The sequence below is a fragment of the Panthera tigris genome, chromosome C1, assembly GCF_018350195.1.
Source record: "Panthera tigris isolate Pti1 chromosome C1, P.tigris_Pti1_mat1.1, whole genome shotgun sequence".
Lineage (NCBI taxonomy): Eukaryota > Metazoa > Chordata > Mammalia > Carnivora > Felidae > Panthera > Panthera tigris.
Window position 1 is genome coordinate 211,972,509 of NC_056667.1, and position 19,735 is coordinate 211,992,243.

Here is a 19,735-nt window from a genome sequence, read left to right on the forward strand (position 1 = left end):
CCTTCTGGTTGTTAGAATTAGAGTCGTATTCTAACAGCCTGAGATTTCAAACATTTTTTTGAAAATTGATTGATTTTTACTGGACCTGAAGGACTGTCGCATACTCATGTATTTTGAATTTTGAGTATAGCATACTTTGGTCATTCTGTGATTATACCGGTATCTTCCTGGGGGTCCTGTATACAGCTATGAGCATCTGACTGCTTCATTAAGTCTTTTCTTGTAGTTATGCTTGAGATTTACAGATTGAAATCTATTTTTTTATTAGAAATTTCACTTTGTGTTTCCTTTACGTTATCCTGAGGACCTTAAAAAGGATCTTTTAAACTTTATGTTTGTTAGGCAGATTGTGTATGACTTGACCTCAGGACGGTAAAGGTGGGTGGTAACTTTATTATCAAAAGGGAATGTTGAGTCTTTTAGGGATAAGAACTATTCTTAGTTAAGGTTGAAACCCACAAGGAGGTAAGTGATGGGGAAAGGAAAGATAGGGTGCAGCCTAACTCTTCTTGGGGTCATTTATGCCTGTCTTTATACTGCTTTTCCCTAGCCAGACCCCACTATGCATTCATCTAGTTACCTTCCCAGACTATCGAGTGAATCATAGGACTTATGGAGAGGGTATGTAAGTAAATAAGAAGGTCACCACAGAACCCTAGCAACACTCCCAGCTAGACTCTAAAGGAAGAGAGAGAGGCTCCCAGGTGGCTCAGTCATTTAAGCGTCCAGCTCTTGATTTTGGCTCAGGTCATGATCTCACAGTTTCCATGAATTCGAGCCCTACCCACATTGGTCTCTGCACTGACAGCACGGAGCCTGCTTGAGATTCTCCCTGTCTCTCTGCCCTGCCCCTGCTCACATATGCTGTCTTTCTCAAAAATAAATAATAAGTTAAGAACTTTTAAAAATGTTAAAAAAAAAACAAAAAAAAAAAACTAAAGGAAGAGAGGGATGCCCCTGAAGAAATCTTAGCATGGGCAGAGAAACACAGGAAAATCTGAAGAGATTGAGAACTCATGTAGCACCTCCTATTGCTGCTGGAGAAGTCCCACGACTGCAAGGTGGTGCCACTGCACGATTGTTTCTAAATGTAACTGAGTCCTCAGAGCTGTTGGGCCATCCCAACATCTGTCCTTAGGCAGCACACGCTCATGGCCTACAGCTGTTCGAGTTTCACCATCCTCTTGAAGCAGCTTATTCCATCACCCGTCACTCTCAGCGGGTGACTGTATTTTCCGGCTTTGTAGTGGAAAGAAAACACTAGGGTCTCCCCACCTTCCAGCCTTACATCCTTTGTTCTTACCACAGTGGAAAGGATGACCCTCCTTCCATGTGAGTGTAATTCATCCACCTGTGCTGTATCGATCCGCCTCTCTTGTCCCTGGAGTTTTCTGCCTCTGTCGCCTTTCATCTTAATGGCTGTGTGTGATGAGGAATTGTATACTTTCAGAGACTCTCCCTGAACCTGATGTCCCCAGCCACCACCTTTTTTCTATTTGACAGTCAGGCTGGAGAGTTGCCTACCCTGTCTCTACTTCCTTCCTCACACCTACATTTGTTTGCCACGTGATGCCTACTGCGAACCACCTGCTGATGAATTTCTTGTCAAGGAGACCATTGATCTCCAGCTCCCTGATCACTTCAGTCTTTACCTGCCTTCATCTTTATGTTACAGTTCACACTGTTGAGCTCACTTATTTAAGTGTTCTCTTAGTGTTCATGGCCTGTCTCTAGATTTGTCTTGTGTTTTCCTGTCTGTTCTAAATGTTTTTCAGGGGCATCTCTTCCTTTGGTTTTAGTTGTAGGCGTTTGCTAGGGTTCCATGGTGACCTTCTTATTTTACTTCTGTACGTTCTCCATAAGTTCTGTGACTCATTCCCATGGTTCCGTGTCTATTGCCTAACACCCCAATCTACTTCCACTCGTTCTCCCAGCCTGTGTGGTCAGCGGCCAAGTGGGCATCTGTACGTGCTGTTTTCCAGCTGTACTCAGGTAGGCCATAAATGGTGCCTACCATTTGCCAAGTGTACTATTTTGTAGGGCTGACATAACAGAATACCACAGACTGGGGGCTAAAAGAACAGAAATGTATTCCCTCACAGTTCCGGAGGCTGGAAGTCCAAGATCAAGGTGTTGGCAAACTTGGCGTCTCCTGAGGCTTCTCTCCTCAGCTTGCAGATGGGCCCCTTCTCACTGTGGCCTCGTGTGGCCTCACGTGGACTTTTCTCTGTGCATGTATATCCCTGTTGTCTCTGTCTCTTCTTATAAGGACACGAGTCATATTGGATTAGGGCCCCACTTTTATGACTTCGTTTCACCTTAATTACCTCTTTAAAGCCTATCCCCGAGTACAGTCACATTAGGGTTAGGGCTTCAACACAGATTTGGGGAGAACATAAATTTCAGCCTCTCCATCCTTCCCTGTTTGTGGCAGCAGTTTCTCCTGCCATCAGTGCAGCCTCTCGCCACCTCCCTCGTCATCTTTCAAGTAAGTAGTCCCTGTTGCAGACTACATGGCATCCCCTCCATAAAATCCAAGTTTCTGTCTGGTCTTGAGAAGCCCCCTCACGCTGTGGGCCCAGACCCTGTCACGTGTCCCTCCCCTCCTCCCCCCGTATGTTCCAGTCTTCCTGAACTTCTGTGGCTCAGAAAGCGCCGTGCCCGTCTGCACCGTTGGACCTCTTTACCTTTGTGCTCTTTGCTCTGTCTGGGTTTCCTCCCTCCCCTGCCCCTCTCCACCTGGCAAACGCTCGTCCACAAAAGCTCCCATTGCCAGGGGCAATCCCCAGTTGCACCATTTGGTACCCTACTCCTTTTTTTGGTGTTCCCACCTATTTCTTGCATTATAGTCCTTTGTGATTGATTTGCCCCTCCCCCCGCCAACTAGACCATGAGCTTCTTCAGAGCAGGGGCTGTGCTCCCTTCTCATGCCTCCGTGGTGCTCAGTTAGGGAGAGGCCTTCCCCAGCCCACAGTGCTTGTGCCACAGGAACTGGCAGAGGCACGGTCTCGGGCAGGTGTGGGTGGAGGCGGCTGCTGTGGTTACCTGGAGCCCCGGAAGGCGGAGGCGCGCTGCGCTGTCACGGGGAGCTAGTGGAACGTAGAATGGCATCCTGTCGCTGCCCCAGGACGTTCAGCAGGATCTTGGCTCCCGGCGCACGGGCCTGCGTCAGTCTAGGCTTGTCCAGGTGGGGCAGCTGGCGCCCGTGTTCTGGGTGCTGAGGTGAGCGCTCCTCACGGGTAGCTCGCTGGATCCTCACAGGAACTGTAAGGTGAGCGCTACTGGTTTTACTACTCTGGTTTTACTCTGGTTTTACTACTGAGGAAAGAGCTCTGAGTTCCCATGTGGCAGAGCTGGGATTTATGTATCCAGACCTGACACTCAGACGGCACCTGAAATTAAGGCATGGCTGTACCTCTGGGAGGCTGGGGGAGGTCAGCTTCAGGCCCCAGGACTGGGTGTACATAGACGGCAAAGGGGCTCTTGCTCTCCCAGGCTGTTCCTATTCTTCTGTAATTTTTTTTCTCTTAATGTATTGTAAACATCTTTCCATGTTGTGGTGGTTTTAACGTATGTCTACAAAGTCTTTGCTACTCCTCCCACAAAAGGTGGAGCCTGATTTTCCTCCTCTTGAAAATGGGTCCATCTCAGTGACACATTGCTGTTGAATAGACTGTGGCAGAAGTGACGGCCGAGTGTCTTTTGAGGCTGGATGAGAAAAGGCAATACAGCTTCCCCCTGCCTCTTTCTTGGGATGCGTGCCTTGGAATCCTTGGCTTTGCTGATGCTGCCCTGCTGGGAGATCACCCCTAGGGGCAGGGGCAGGAGGAGGGAGGGCAGAAGGGAGAGAGAGAGACGCCAAGGCATCTGCCTGGTACAGGTGCTACCTAAGAACGGGCAAGTCTTCAGGTAATTCCAGTGCCTAACTTTGGAGGCCGGTGTCAAACTGGAGCGGAGACCAGCTCTCCCTGCCGAGCCCTCAGATTGCAGACTGGTGAGGAAAATACGGTACAGATCTGTCTTGACTTACATTGAGGTTATGTCCTGATAAACCCATTGTAAGTTGAAAATAGAAATTGAAAACGCATTTAAAACACCTGACCTACCGGGGCGCCTGGGTGGCTCAGTCGGTTAAACATCCGACTTTGGCTCAGGTCATGATCTCACAGTCGGTGAGTTCGAGCCCCATATTGGGCTGTGTGCTGACAGCTCGGAGCCTGGAGCCTGCTTCGGATTCTGTGTCTCCCTCTCTCTGTGTTCCTCCCCTGCTCACACTCTGTGTCTCTCTCAAAAACAAAGATTAAAAAAAAAAAAAACCTACCAAACATCATAGCTTAGCCTAGTGTACCTTGAACGTGCTCAGAACACTCACATTAACTGTAGTTGGGCAAAGTCATCTGACACAAAGCCTATTTTATAATAAAGTGTTGACTATGTCATGTAATTCATTAAATACTGTAGTGAAAATGACACACATAATGGTTGTATATATCAGTTGTTGGCTCTTCTTTTTTTTAATTTTTTTTAAACGTTTGTTTATTTTTGATAGACTGAACACAAGGGGTGGGGAGGAGCTGTCAGCACAGAGTCTGATAAGGGGCTCGAACCCACAGACCATGAGATCATGACCTGAGCTGAAGTTGGTCACCCAACCAACTGAGCCACCCAGGTGCCCCTTAGCTCTTCTGATTGGGTGGCTGACTGGGACCTGCAGCTCTCTGCTGCCGCTCAGCATTATGAGAGGATCACAGTGCACATCACTAGCCGTGGGTAAAGATCCAAATCAAAAATTTGGAATATGGCTTCCACCGAGAGTGTATTGTTTTTGCGCCATCGTAAAATCAAAAGAATCGTAAGTTGAATTATCACGTATCGAGTACTGTCTGTAAATGCTGCTATTGTTTAGGCTTCTGGCTTGGGAGTGGCTTGTTACTCAGCATTAGCTAATTGGAAGAGATATCAGCAAGAATAGTGCTAGGCCCTAGTTTTGTCCATGATGTAAATGCATCAATTTGTATAGCCATTGGACAATTGGTCATACAGTATTTATGTGAAAAATCTCCCTATTCATGTAGAGTTTTATAGGCACGTAACAGATACTAGCCCTTTGTCTTTGACGATTGTCCCCTTCACCTAGCATTTTGGGATGGTGGGGTGTTGTCTCATATCCGCCTGGGTCAGTTCCTCCATGCTGCTTTGGCTCCCTTGGGCCTCAGCTCCCTCCTACCCACGGAACTCCTGGCCTGCCTTCATCCATGTGGTAATGCTCTCCTTGGGGACCTCTTCCTTGGACATTCAATGATCCCCTCTTTCTCTTCACCCCTCTGCAGAGAACTTGGCCTTGCCTACCTGAGTACAGTGCTGAGGCCTCGATCTTCTTGGCTGTTCTCTCCGCATCTCTCAAGGAAAAATACAAATTCTCAGCAGTAAGGAAGACTACTAACAAATAACATTTATTGAATAACTTTTCTGTTCGGGGCACTTGGTTTGGCACTTTGCATGGATCACATAATTCAATTCTGACATTAACTTTTTGAAGCATGCATCATTATCTTTTTATTAAGATGATGAAACTGAAGGTCAGAGAGGTGACACGACCCGAGGTCATACAGCTAGAAAATGGTGCGGTCTCTGCTCTCAGCAGGTCTGTAGAACTGCCTTCCTAGATCTCTGTTAAAGAAAAGAATTCCCTAAACTCAACACAATTCCAGGGTGGGTGGCACTTGCCATTGTTAAAGAGCAGCGAGTCCCCTTTATTCACCTTCTTGCTTCCAGACCGTGCCTGATGCCTGTAGATTCATTCATTCGACAAGTATTGTTTGTCTACAGTGTGTCAGGCACGTTCTGAGTGCTGTGAAGGAACCAGAGGATACATCTGACTTCACAGAGCTTTTGTTCTCGTGCAGAGGTAGTAAAGGAGTAAAAGAGGTAAAAACCGGCCCCATTACTGTGAGTGTGGGGAAAGGTTTCACGCAACAGCCTCTTGGGGGTCGGCTTCAAAGGAACCACAGGCTTGGTTCTAGTTTTGTTGGGGGGGGGGGAGGGGGGGGGTGGTTGGGTGAGCAGTGTTTAAATTTGAAATGGTTGCCTGGTTCACTTCTGGGAGAAGAATGAGGGCATCTTGTCTGAGAACATGGCAATATGAAGACTGGCTCCTCTGGTTATAATTTCTTCACTCAATTGTCTGATGACTTTTTAGGAGAAATTCCTAGAGGTGAAATGTTTGAGAGAGTAGTTGGAATTTTTAAGGTCATTGGTACATAGAACCAAACTCCCCCAAAAGGCCTTGCTGACTTACTTCTGTCCAGCTGTGTGAGCCAGAGCTTCACCACAGGGTGCCCGAGCCCTGGTGGTTTCAGAGGGTGCCCTGCTGGTGTTGAGTACTTTCTGTGTGTGCCTCGTGGCACAAGCCCTGAACAGCACAAGACCTTACCATTGTTTTCCATTATAGCCAATCTGATTAAGAGGGAATAGTATCTTTTTGACGTTATAGTTTGAATTTCTTTAATTACCAGTGAAGGTAAATATTTTTTATATGCTGATTATCCCATTGCATTTCTTCTTTTGTGACTTTCTTGTTCTTGTCCCTTATTTCATTTCTCCACTGGGGCCATTGCTTTTTTAGGATTTCTAAGTACTACCTAGAAGTCACCAGCAGAGTGCAGCAGTGCACCAGGGTGCTGAAGACATGGTGTTGAAACCCGAACCTTAACAGTGTTATTTTTGACAGTCAGATCCTGGGTCCTGGGGTGTTGGCGTCAATGGGTTCAGGGGGAACTTAGACAAGATGGTTACTTTCCTATCCAAAGTGAATGATTTGTCTGAAAGTGTATGGGTGGGTTTGGAACAAGATGATGACTTTTAAAGGCCAAGACTGTAGGTCCCAGAGTGGTAGATGAATTCTGTCTGGTAGGAGACATCCAGGAGCCCTTAGGCGGAAGGCACTTTTCCTGTCATTGTGGCACTGTGAGTCCCAGGTTGTTGCCAGAGTAAGGGTGTGTATATGCACACACGCATGGTTGAATACACTGTCGTGTATGCCAGGCACTCTCTTTGAGCTGTCTTGTTCTTAGTCTCACTGAGAAATTGAAACAGCATAATAGGGATGGCCTGGTGACGATTGTGGAAAGTGGGATTATGAAGGGCAGGGGACTTGTGAATGCTGCTCCAGGAGCTAGATGAGCCTCCGGGAGATAGGAAGCCCTGAAATCTTATGCAGAATTGTCTATGCACTTACATGTCTTCTTTTGAAAAACATTTAATTTTGAGATAATTACAAATACCGCTGTAGAAGTAGTTGCAAAAAGTAGAGACCCCATGTACCTTTCACCCAGTTGCCCCCAGTGCTGGCATCTCCCATAACGTTAGCACAGTATCTAAACTAGGAAAGTGATATTGGTACAATCCAGGCCTTATTCAGATGCCATGACTTTTACATGCATTCATGTGTGTGCATGGCATTGCTGAGCTATATGAATAGTCCTAGACACCATCTTTTGGACTTCTTGTTTTGTGCAATAGTATACCTATATTTGTTTAAGTCAAATGTCAGTAGCATTTTCTGTTACTTTCAGCCATAACATTCCTAACATACACACCATTACAAAGTGCAGAAAATCTGTTGCAAACCAGGCCAGTTTGCGCGTGGGTGGCATTGAGCATCTGACAAGGGGCAGAGAAAGAGGGAGACACAGAATCCGAAGTAGGCTCCAGGCTCTGAGCTGTCAGCAAGAGACTGACGCGGGGCTCGAACTCACGAACCACCAGATCATGACCTGAGCCGAAGTGGGATACTTAACTGAGCCACCCAGGCGCCCCAAGCATCCAACTCCTGATTTCAGCTCAGGTTATGACCCCAGGGTCATGGGATCGAGCTCCAAGTTGAGCTCTGTGCTGAGTGTGGAGTCTGAGATTCTGTCTCCCTCTCTCTCTCTCTACCCCATGCTCCCTCTCCCCCACTCTCATGCTCTCTTTCTCAAAAAAAAAAAAAAAAAGGAAAGGGAGGAATAATGGTTCATGTAATAAAATCCAGAGGAATGACTGAACTGGTCCCGGAGGCTCAAAGTACCATCAGAAATCTTGCTCCATTTCTCTGGAATGTCCATGGCTCTGCATACTTTTGAGTTCTGGCTTTATTCTCAGGCACCTTCCCTCAAGATCAACAGAAGCTGCAGCAGTCCTGGACCTTTCATCCTCACTGCATGTGACACAGAAGTGAGGGACTGGGGGGATTTCATCATTTCCTACAGGAGTTGTAAGGTTCATTCTAACTGGACCAGTTTCAGTGCCTATCCCTCAACCAATCACAGGGCCAAGGGAATGACATTCACTGATTGGCTTGTGCCTGGACTCCTAACTGCTCCTTGAACACTTGGATATAGGGATATTTTATTGGTTTAATTTAAACTTAAACTAGAGATAAGATCATCCCATCCCCTGACCACATGGGAGACAGGAGGTGTCTGAAAAGAATTGAGGGGCTGCTGCGAGTGGGAGGGGAAATAAATGCTGGACAGTAAGACCACAGGGGTCTACTGCCTCCAGCACGGGGCGTTCCTCTCTGGTCAAATCAGCTGTGATGGGGAGGACAGGATCATATAGTTCAGGCATGTCTACTGGGATGGGGGTGCAGTTCTTGCATAAACGGGGATGACAGCTGGACAGATACCCTAGGAGGTTTCTACCACAATAGAGGTCCATGCCTCCGAGTCCCTGTTCTGCGGGTCTCCACGTGCCTCAAGATTTTAAGCTGGTGGTGGCATCTCTGGCCGTCCCCACTGGCCTGGTACAGGTCTGCAGGAGCCCGGTGGGCCGCTTAGGAGATGCTGTGGTTGAGGCAGGGTCTTGGGTCTCAGCTGCATCTGCTAGGCACGGCTTAGGATGTATTTAGGTGGGAGCCCTCCCTCCCTGCCCCACCCCATCTACACTGCGTTCACTGGACAGTTGCTCAGGCTGTCCGGTACGGACGTCACTTTCCTGCTCTACTCTTCCCTACCCCCACCGTGAAGTCCACCCAGTCCAGATGGGCACAGAGATCTTTGAGAGGGACTTTCCTGTGGCAAGGTGGCTTTTAGTGCCTCTCAGTACCCGAGCTTATGGAAAAGCTCAACATTTCTCAAAGCGCACTATTTTGTACCATGGTGTTATGTGACACGTGCATCAGTTTTTTAATATTCCTTTTTAAATCTTTGTACTTACAACTTTTTTTTGGAATAGAGATACAGAAAAATACACAAAACAAAGAGCTTCACGAAGTATAAGGCAAACACCCCAAATGCTTTTGTAACCCAAGAGGTGGAATGTTGCATCCACCCCAGAAACGCCTTCATGTTCCCTGTCCAAGTCACAGTCATACCCCCCGCCAGGAGTAACCACTGCCTGGCTTCTGTAGTAATCACTTCCTTATGTTTATGGTCTTAGCGTCCAAGTGTGCATCTTTAGAAATGATGGCTCTGTCTTGCCCACTTTTAAAAATGTATCTTTATTTACCTCCTTTTCATGTTTCGAGTCCCCTCTCATCTTTTTCCTTTCATTTTGTCTGTTGAATCCAGGCCATCTGACTGTAGCATTTCCCACAGTGCGGGGTTTGTTTGCTGCCCACGCATGGGACATTTCAGCATGCTCCGTTGCCCTTTGCCTGTGCCGCACGCATTGTCAGCTGGATTGAGAAGCTCGATCAGACTCAGCTTCTGTCTTCTGGCAAGACTCTAGGTGGTGATGTGTTCCTTCATCAGGGGCCACATAATGTCAGGCTGTCTCTCCTTTGGTGGTGTTCATAGCTATGGATGCTCAGTCCCTAGATCCTTAATTCCCTGGGGGTCCAAAATGGTGGCATATATCGTTTTCATTGTGGTATGATTCACATTTTATTGCTTATTAATTTTGTCATTCCACACAATTTATAAGTAAATAGGCTTTGAGAAAATACCTTGAGAATGTTAAACAGATGATGGCAACGTTGATGAGACTGTTCCAGTGTTTTACATGAGGTAATGAGAAGAACCACAGCTGCCACCACTACAAAATGATGATATTTTAATTCCGTCATTTCTTTTTCATTTATTTGCTGGAATTCTTTATAAACAGATGCTTCCTTTCATCTACCATGAGGTTACCCAGTGGTATAGCTCATGTAGAAGAGGCAGGATAAATGCCTTTATTCCTTGTGTTTATCAGTTTGCAAAATAATAAACTGGTTCCTTATCCTCTGGAGGTGACCAGTTCACTTTTTCATTATCATTATGAGTTCACGGATTTAAATAAACCTGGTGAGTTTCAGTTTGTTGCCATTGGTACTATGTTCGAAGCTCAAATTGTCCTGTCTTTGGCCAGTGGGAACCCTTGTGAATTGGCTTCGGTGTTCTTTTGACGCTACCCTGGGCTCGATGAGCCTGTCTGTGATGGCGTGTGTGCTGTCGTTTATGTCAAGATGTTCTAGACTTCGTTTGTATTTCCTCTTCTGACCTGCAGTCAGTCATTTCTGCATGCAGCTCTGACTTTCAGTGGGAAATGGCATTTTATGACCACAGTCATAAAATGTCCACATGTCCACAGTGTGGACTCCAGGGATACTAGCTGCTATGAGTTGGTCATTGTTTCCAGGCCTTTTCAACGGACAGAGCTATTCGATAGAGATAAAATGATAGATTGAAAACGTCATAAGTTCATACTGTTTTTCCAATTAAGTTTCAGGACTATAGATTTTTTTTTATTTAATCTTTGAAAAAATTACAGCTGTCTCTTCTTTCTTCCACACTGAGAATCTTGATTTTTAGGACACGGGGGATGATAGTTAAAATAGCTCATAATTACTCACTTGTTTTAGGCTACATTACACACACAACAGGGAATATCAATACTAATGCTGCTACCACCAGAATGATAACTGAGAAGAGTTTGAAAGTTCTCGTGCTCATTCTTGCAGCACATATGCTAAAATTGGAATGATACAGAGAAGATTAGCATGGCCCCTGTGCAAGGGTGACATACAAAATTTGTGAAGCGTTCCATATTAAAAAAAAAAAAAAAGGTTCTCACCCTAATTTTTATAGCTGTTCTGTATTAAAAATTTTTTTTAATGATTATTTTTGAGAGAGAGAGAGAGAGAGAGAGGGAGAGGGAGTGCGAGTGTGGAAGGGACAGAGAGAGAGGGAAACATAGAATCCAAAGCAGGTTCCAGGTTCTGAGCTGTCAGCACAGACCCAACATGGGGCTTGAGTTCACAAACTATGAGATCATGACCTGAGCTGAAGTCGGACGCTTAACCAACTGAGCCACCCCGGCACCCCCCTGTGTTTTTAAATACAATATTCATTTATTTATTCTGAGAGAGAGAGAGAGAGAAAGAGAGTGCAAGTGGGGAAGGGGCAGAGAGAGAGAGATCCCAAGTAGGCTCCATGCTCAGCATGGAGCCTGATGCGTTTGATCCTACAACCCTGGGATCATGACCTGAGACAAAATCGGGAGTCGGGTCACTTAAACAACTGAGCCACCCAGGCACCCCTAGCTGTTCTGTATTTACATCAATAGAGCGTATAGCTTTCATATACCATATCCTCTCTTAAATGTCATACAGTTTTGGTTCTACAAGTAATTATGTATTTAATGCTCTCTGCTAGTTCTTCTGCTGATATAGCTAGTAATTTTGGCAGTCTGAGGCTTGTTCTCTAGTAAATTCTTCAGGAAATGCTCATGGGAACAATATTCCCTGAGTTCTTGTACATTGATTACAGTTCGTACCTTTTATACTTGAAGGTCATTTTTCTTGAATATAAGATCCTTGGCTCAGACTTTTGCCTTAGATAGGTCACACCATTTTTTTTCTCATACAAAGAAGTGCTGTTGAAAAGTCTGATGATAATCTAATTTTCTTTCCTTTGTGAGTCACTTGTTCTTTTTCACTTCCATGATTAAAGGATCCCCTCCACCTCTTAATATCCAGTAAATTTACCAAAATATGTCTTGGTGTTGCTCATTCTGAGTCAGTTTTCTCAGGCATATTGTGTTCTTTTTTAATATATAGGCACCAGTTATTAATCTATAGTGTCTCAGCTTCCAAAGCCATCTTCACTGTCCGCTCTGCAATAATGGAGCTAAACCGGAAAGCTAGTTCCCCTTTGTGAGTTGGCCCAGTGTTGAACTTTGTCAGTAGAGGGCGCTGTAGGGGCACTGGAGGAGGAAGGGGTTTCTCTTCTTGACCCTAGGGTGCCTCTTGCACCAGGCTCATGCAGTGTTTGCAGCTCCCGGAGCTAGCTCCAGCAGAGCCTGGTGGTCAGCATTACAGGGCGCCACCCCTGGAAAGCTTCCCTTGGCATCCCCTTGGCTGGTTTCAGGCCACCATCCAGTGAGTCACAGCTGTGTCTCCTACCAGGGTCTTGGTACCAACCCTGGGGAAGGAGGCCCTTTTCTCGGTTCCTCTGTCTCAGCCCTAGGTGTAGAGGCTTTACTGCTTCCGTGTTCTTTAAAGTTCCTTTTAATCTTTACTGGTCATCCCTCCATTATTCCAGCCTCCTGTTACAGTTAGTAATCCTTTATATAAGACTTTTCCTACTCAGAGTCCTTTGTGATTTCTTTTTTCTTTCTTTTTTAATTTTTTTTTAATGTTCATTCATTTTTGAGAGAGAGAGAGAGAGACAGAGTGTGAGCAGGGGAGGAGCATAGAGAGAGAGGGAGACGCAGAATCCGAATCAGGCTCCAGGCTCAGAGCTGTCAGCACAGAGCCCGACTCAGGACCCAAACTCACGAACCACGAGGTCATGACCTGAGCTGAAGTCAGACGCCCAACCGACCGAGCCACCCAGGTGTCCCCCTTTGTGGTTTCTTTCTTCTAAGTGGATCCTGACTAATGCAATGTAATATCAAATCTCTGCCATGCTCTTTATTTTTAATTTTTAATTTAATTTTTATTGTTTTTAGTATTATGTTCCCTTGTTATGAGTTTCATTTTCAGGGACTTCTTTGCTTACTTCCAGTATTTGTCATTTTCTCTTGAACTCCTTTATGTGTGCTTTTCTTTTTTGATTTAAAAAATTCCTACTTTTCACATTTTATGTCTCATGAGGCATCATCTGATTTGCTCTTGTATTTCTTCTAATTTAGACTTCATATCTGAAATTATTGTTTCTTTTATTTCTAAATCTATCCTAAGTGCTGTGCTCTCACTTCTGAGTTTTTCTAACTCTGACTTTTGTAATGTTTTTTTTCTTGACTTGGAATATTTGGTATAGTTTCACTTACTGTCTGTATGGATGTTCTGCTTATCTTTTTTTTCTTACAGATACTTTGGGTGGGACTTTTACATTGATACTTTGTGTTCCTCTTTTTTTTTTTTTTTTTTTTTTTTTTTTTTAATGTGAAATTAGTTCTCTGAACTTTTGGAATGAAGTGGTTTGAGGAAGAGTTCCTAACTTCTGTCATTTTAGTATACAGTGTTTTTTAAAAAGAATTATTAGAGCTAATAAATTCAACAAGGTTGCAGGATACAAGATTAATATAAAAAATCAGTTGAATTTCTATATACTTATAATGCATAATCTAAAAATGAAATTAAGAAAACAATTTCAGGGGCACCTGGGTGGTTCAGTTGGTTAAGCCTCCGACTTCAGCTCAGGTCGCGATCTCACAGTTTGTGAGTCTGAGCCCCATGTCAGGCTCTGTGCTGACAACTCAGAACCTGGAACTTGCTTCGGATTCTGTGTCTCCCTCTCTCTTTTCCCCTCACCTGCTCACACTCTGTCTCTCTATCTCTCTCAAAAATAAACAAACATTAAAAAAAAATTTTCATTTGCAGTAACACCAAAAGGAATGAAATGAATAACTTTGACAATGGAAGTGTAAAACTTACAGTCTTAAAACCGCAAAATGTTAAATTTAAAAATCCCAAATAAATGGAAAGACATCCTGTTTATGAATCAAAAGGCTTAGTATTATTAAACTGGTAATACTCCCCAAATTGATCTATAGACTCAATGTGATCTATGTCAGAATTCCAGCTGTTTTCTTTGCAGAAATTGACAAACTGATCTTAAAATTCGTAGGGAACTCAAGAGGCCAAGAACACCAAAAATATCTTGAAAAAGAAGAAATTTGGAGGACTTTATAATTTCAGCATTTACTAAAAAAGAAAGAAAAAAACGTGATTAAGACAATGTGGTAGTGGCACAAAGATAGACACATTGATCAATGGAATAGATTTCAGAGTCCAGGAATAAACCTCACATTTGTAGTCAAACTGATTTTTAACAAGGGTGCCAAGACAGTCCATGGGGGAAAGAATAGTGTGGCGCTGTGTGTGTGTGTGTGTGTGTGTTCGTGTTCGTTGGTTTGTTTTGAAGATCTTAATTGGCTTTATTAAGTGATTCATGAATCAGGCCGCATCCCGTCTAGCAAGTAGAGGGGTTCTCCCAGAATAGGGTTTTTAACAAACAGCACTGGGACAACTGGATATCCACCTGCAAAAAAAATTGAAGTTGTGGATGTGTCTCACATTAGATAGATTAGCCCCATATGAATCTTAGACCTAAATATAAGGGCTAAAACCATAAAATTCTTAGAAGAAAATAAGGATAAATCTTGTCACCTCGGATGTGGTAATGGCATCTTAGATATGATACCAAAAGCGTGAGAAACTAAGACAAAAAACAGGTAAATTGGACTTCATCAAAATTGAATCTTTTGCGCTAAAGACACCAACAAGAAAGTTAAAAGACAGCCTACTGAATGGGAGAAATTATACATCTGATAAGGAACTGATATCTAGATTGTGTACAGAACTCATAACTCGATAACAAAAAGGCAAATAACTTAATTGTGGTATAACACGAAAGATATTTGGTCCTTGTTTTTAGTTCCTGGCACAGAGCTCCTAAAACCCTTGGGATTTCCTGAGTGATAAGTGTGACAGGAGCCTCTTTTGTTCTAATGGGGTGACTCTTCATCCACCTCTAGGTATCTTTTTTTCCCCCTAGTCCACTGAGCGATTCTGTTGGTTTAAGATGAGCTGCATATGAGGTAATAAAGCCATCTGGAGGGGTAGGGGGTGGGGAGACACGGGGTTTGTGGCCCATGTCCTCTGTCCAGAAGGTGTGTCTGCAGTTTTGGCATCTCTGGTCAGGCAGGGCTGGCTTCTCCACAGATCCCAGAGCAGATAGGCAGATAAGGTTGGGGAGGGAGAGTGGGGGAGAGAGAGAGAGAGAGAGAGAGAGAGAGAGAGAGAGAGAGAGAGAAAGAGAGAAAGAAAGAAAGAAATGGAATATGGTTTGTGGTTGGGGGACAGGAAGAAGGGAAAGGGATCTGAACAATGGGATTCTGGGTATTTGTGAGAGAAAGAGAAAAAGACTTGAAAAAAGGAGACAACAGACCCCACTCTCCCCTTAGGGGAGCCCATTCTCCCTGCCACATAGTCAGCACAGCACCCCCAGCACTGAGAGAGTCTGATTGGGGAAGGGATGACCCCATTCTCCCTTCTCTGTCTTGTGCTTCTCCTGTGTCTGGGGTTTGTCCTCTGGATGCCGGTGTCCTCTTCAAAAGTCGTTTTGTGAGCCCCCACCCCTGTGGCCCTGAGGGCAAGATCAGTTGGAGGTGTCAGAGTGAATGCTCCCTGGTCCCCCTGTTGGGGACATCACTGAGGATGGGCTTACAGCCTCCTGCCAGCCACCATTTGCCCTTACTTGCTGAGGGCTGTACATCTGGCCTCCCCCAAGGTTATCCCTGTAGCCCCCTGACCCCACTGAGTGCCGGAGTGATTCCACTGGGGAGCAGAGTAGAAATCTCCGTTGAGCCCAGGCATCCCCGGAAACATGTCTCCAGATCCTGAGAGATTGAAAGAGTCACCAGAGCCTGCAGAGGAAGGGGGTATCTGGGAGCTGGTGTGGCTGTGGACCTCCTGGGAGACTGATGTGGAGGTCTTGATAGCATAGGTGTTGGCCTCCTCTTGGAACTTCCCAGTATTTTTCTCATACCGAATCCGCTTGTTGCCAAACCAGTTGGAGACCCGAGACACCTCCACACTTCTTGCCAAGCTCCTCCTCAGCCTCATCACTAGGCTCTGGGTTACTCAGATGCCAGTAGAAATACTCACTGAGACCTCGGTAGCCTGTGTGCTCAAGTTGCAGCCTTTTCTTCTGCCATCCATCCAAGAAGCGGGAACGTGGGGCCATGACAACCTCACAGGTGCTCTGCCTGAGTTGCATCTGGATGGCACGGAAGTTTCCATGGATGACACGTGCTCCATCTCCTTGGGTGCCACAGGCCGAGTGCGGCTCTGTTCCCTCAGCAGGTTTGTGACGTGGTTGTGAACTCGATTCATGCCCGCCGCTCACGTTTCTCCAGCTCCCAATGGCAGATGTGGCAGATCTGAGCAGGTTTGCTGCCATAGCCCAAGTGTTGGATGGAGTTGTAGGGGGACACTGCTGCTGCTGAGCCCCCTCCTTTCTCAGGCCCAGCCACACCCATGCCAGAAGCGGGTTGTCTGGGCGCATCCAATGTGGGCCCACCGGCTCCTCTGGGAGCTTCGAATGCCGAGGCCGGTTTTCTCCTTGGTTCCACACAGGACACTAAAGAGCAGGCTTCATGTGGTGGCAGGTGAGGGCGTGTTTCTTGGCCTGGGCCTTGTCCAGGCTCTGGTCGGTTATGGTCATTATCTGCTGCAGAAAGTCCCTGATGTCTTGCTTCCATCGACCTCCCGGGACCCCCTCCCTCCCCGCACCAGGGTCTCTGCCACTAGGAGGCTCATCAGGGTCCCCAGGCTCCCCACCCACCAATCCCAGGCGCTCCCAGCCCCCACCTGGAGGGGGAGGCCCCAGCAGCTGCTCTTCCATAGTTGTGGGGGGGCCCTGAGGCCTCCTCCCTGCTCCTCCCCTCCCCCTGCCTGATTACTGCCCCCTCCCCCGTCTGATTACCGCCCCCCCCCCAAAACTTGGTGGGCTCGCTGCTCCCTCTGCCCCAACCCTCTCCCATCTCTCCCCTCCTGGCTCTCCCGGAGGTTCACCCCAGCCCTGAAGGGAGACCTGGGGTACCGGCTGGGCTCCCCGCAGGAGACCCTGGCCCCTGGCGGCAGCAGAGAAAATGGAGTCATAGAAAGGAGGCCCAAAGGGGGGTGTGTGTGAGAGAGGGAGGAGGGAGAAGGGGGGAAGCAAGGGAGGAAACTGGAAGAGGGGCCCACCTCTTGGTATCTAGGACAGGGACTGGTTTCCAGAAAGTCCAAGCCTTGTTTAGAAGCTTGGAACTTTCAACCCTACCCCCCAACCTCGAGGGAGGGGAGAGGGGCTAGGGATTGTGATAATCACCAATGGCACCGTCATGCCTACATAATAAAACCTCCACGAGAACCCCTAAATGACAGGGTTTGGAGAGCTTCTGAGTAGGCCAACGCATCCATAGGTCAGGAGGGTGGCACAGCCCAACTCCATGAGGACCGAGGCGTCTATGCTCAGGACTCATTGGAGTTTTTCTGACCTTTATGAGTTGTCCTAGCAAATTATTGAACCTGGGGTGGGTGGGAACCCCTGACTTTTAGCCAAGTTGGACAGACGTGTAGGTAACCTGGGGACCTAATACTTGCAGGTGGCTTCTGAAGTGGAGGCACTCTTGTGGGACTGAGCTCTTAAACCTGTGGAGTCTGGTGCTAACTCCAGGCAGTGTTAGAATAGGATTAATTGTTGGACACCCAGTTGGCGCTGGAGAGTTGAAGAAGTGAAGTTGGAAAAGATACCATGTATCTGGTGTCAGGAGGGGGGAAAATAGCCTCTCACCAATTAAAAAATGGGCAAAGGATCCAAATAGATATTTTTCAAAGAGATATACAAAGGCCAATACATGTGAAAAGATGCTCGACATCGTTTACCAGGGAAATGCACATCAAAACCACAGTGAGATACCACCCCACACCCACTAAAATTGTTATAATCAAAAAGACCGAAAAAACAGTGTTGGTAAGAATGTGGAGAAATTGGAGCCCTCATACATTGCTAGTAGTAATGTAAAATGGTGCAGCCACTTTGGAAAATGGTCTGGTCGTTCCTCAAGAAGTTCAACATAGAGTTACCATTTGACCCAGCAATTTCACTCCTAGGTATATACCGAGAGAATGGGAATCATGTCCACACAGAAGCCTAACACAAATATAAGCCATTCTTTCTGTGGGGGAGGGTGGTGGTCAGACATAGGTCAGGTGGAGTCCTAACTGGCTATTCTTACAAGCCTCTTTTTGATCACTCTTGGAGGGCAATCTTTTCTCCCCTTCTTGCACATTTTTGGAGAGTTGGAAGAAGCCTTATTGTAAGCCCCAAGGAGTACCATCAAACACGAATCTATAATCAATCTACCTCTACAGCAGGGCCTCTGGGTATGGGGCCTGCAGAGTGACTATGATCCTATGAAATCAATAAGTATGGCTACAGGCATGTGCACTTCTCACTGGTCAAGCATCCCAAAGAGACAGGAGGGTGGTGATCAGTCATTCTCTGCCCTGAAGAATGAGTCCATGGCCTCCACATTGCAAAGTAAGTTTTTTAGCAAGTGCTCTAACACAGGAATGGCAGATCATAGGTGGCTGTCCGACCGTTTGGGCTTTCCTCTTCGAGGGAGCTGGGAGAGGATTAAGTTCCATGCATGAGATACTTATTCAGAAACATTAGTCAGTCCTGACATTCCATGACCTCATAAAAATGCTAACACCCTTTTTCTCATCCATATATAACCTTTGGAAAAATTAACCCGGCCTCAGCCATAATTTATATGGGCAAATAATACTCCACTTATACTTCAACATTGTCATCGAGAAACTGCCTTATCTTTGTCACTGAATGACACTCTAAAGTTTATCTGTCACTGAAGGTTTCTTTTTATGGCTCTTAGAAGATACATGGCCCTCCAACACGAACAGAAGAGTCAGAGCGCTACACAACAAAACAGCCAATTTCACCAAGAGTATGCTTGCTCCCTTTGCAGCCTGATGCTCAGTAAATATTTTTGGAACTGCGTCTTCCTCAGTGGGAAATGCCTGAAGTCACGTCTGGGAGTTAACAACTGGGACCACTTTCAAAGCTCAGGGATTGTAAGGCCTGGTAGTGGCCACTGCCCTGTCCCTACCTGCCTCCCACCCCTGCCATTTATGCCCAACTCTCCCAGCCCAGACCTTCTCCTCCCCAGGAGGAGACCTGGGGGGAGTTGTGTCTCTTTAGTTTTCCAGATGTGCTTCAGAATCATTTGGGCACTTTTCCTAAAAATTTCCATTGATATTTTGATTGACATTATACAGTCGATTTGAAAAGATTCAAATCATTACAACATTGAGTTTTACCATGAACATGGCATGCATTTTTACTTTCTTGTTTTGTAACTCTCAGTTTTTATATAGTTTCTGCACATTTATTGTTAAACTAATTTTAGGGTATATTATTACAGTTGCTATAGTGTATGTACTTTTACTGTTCCCCCACCCTTTTGCCTTCTGATTATTAGTATAGAGGAAAGGAATTGATTTGTGAATTATTTGGTATCCATTCACTTTAAGTAAACTATTATTAGTCCTAAGAATTTTTCATCTGGTAATTTTAGGAATAAAATCACATTATCAACAAATGATCATTCTATCTCCGGCCTTTCCCTTCCTCTAGCTGAACCTCTTTTTCAGCTGTTTCTTATTGTGTTCAGCGGAGCAGATCCTTTCTTAAATAAACCTTTCGTTAGGGAAGACATTTAGGACTCTACAGAATATTTAAAGAACAAAACCATG

The 19,735-nt window shown here is 45.7% G+C and overlaps 1 non-coding gene and 1 pseudogene across 1 annotated transcript; one reads left to right on the plus strand and one right to left on the minus strand.

Moving 5' to 3' along the window:
* The first annotated feature begins 10,908 nt into the window (after positions 1-10,908).
* On the plus strand, positions 10,909-11,016 carry LOC122241631. Its single transcript, XR_006221872.1, has one exon. It is a non-coding gene; the product is annotated as a U6 spliceosomal RNA (small nuclear RNA).
* Positions 11,017-15,569: 4,553 nt separating this feature from the next.
* Positions 15,570-16,831, minus strand: LOC102954739 (annotated as a pseudogene).
* Between the last annotated feature and the right edge of the window lie 2,904 nt (positions 16,832-19,735).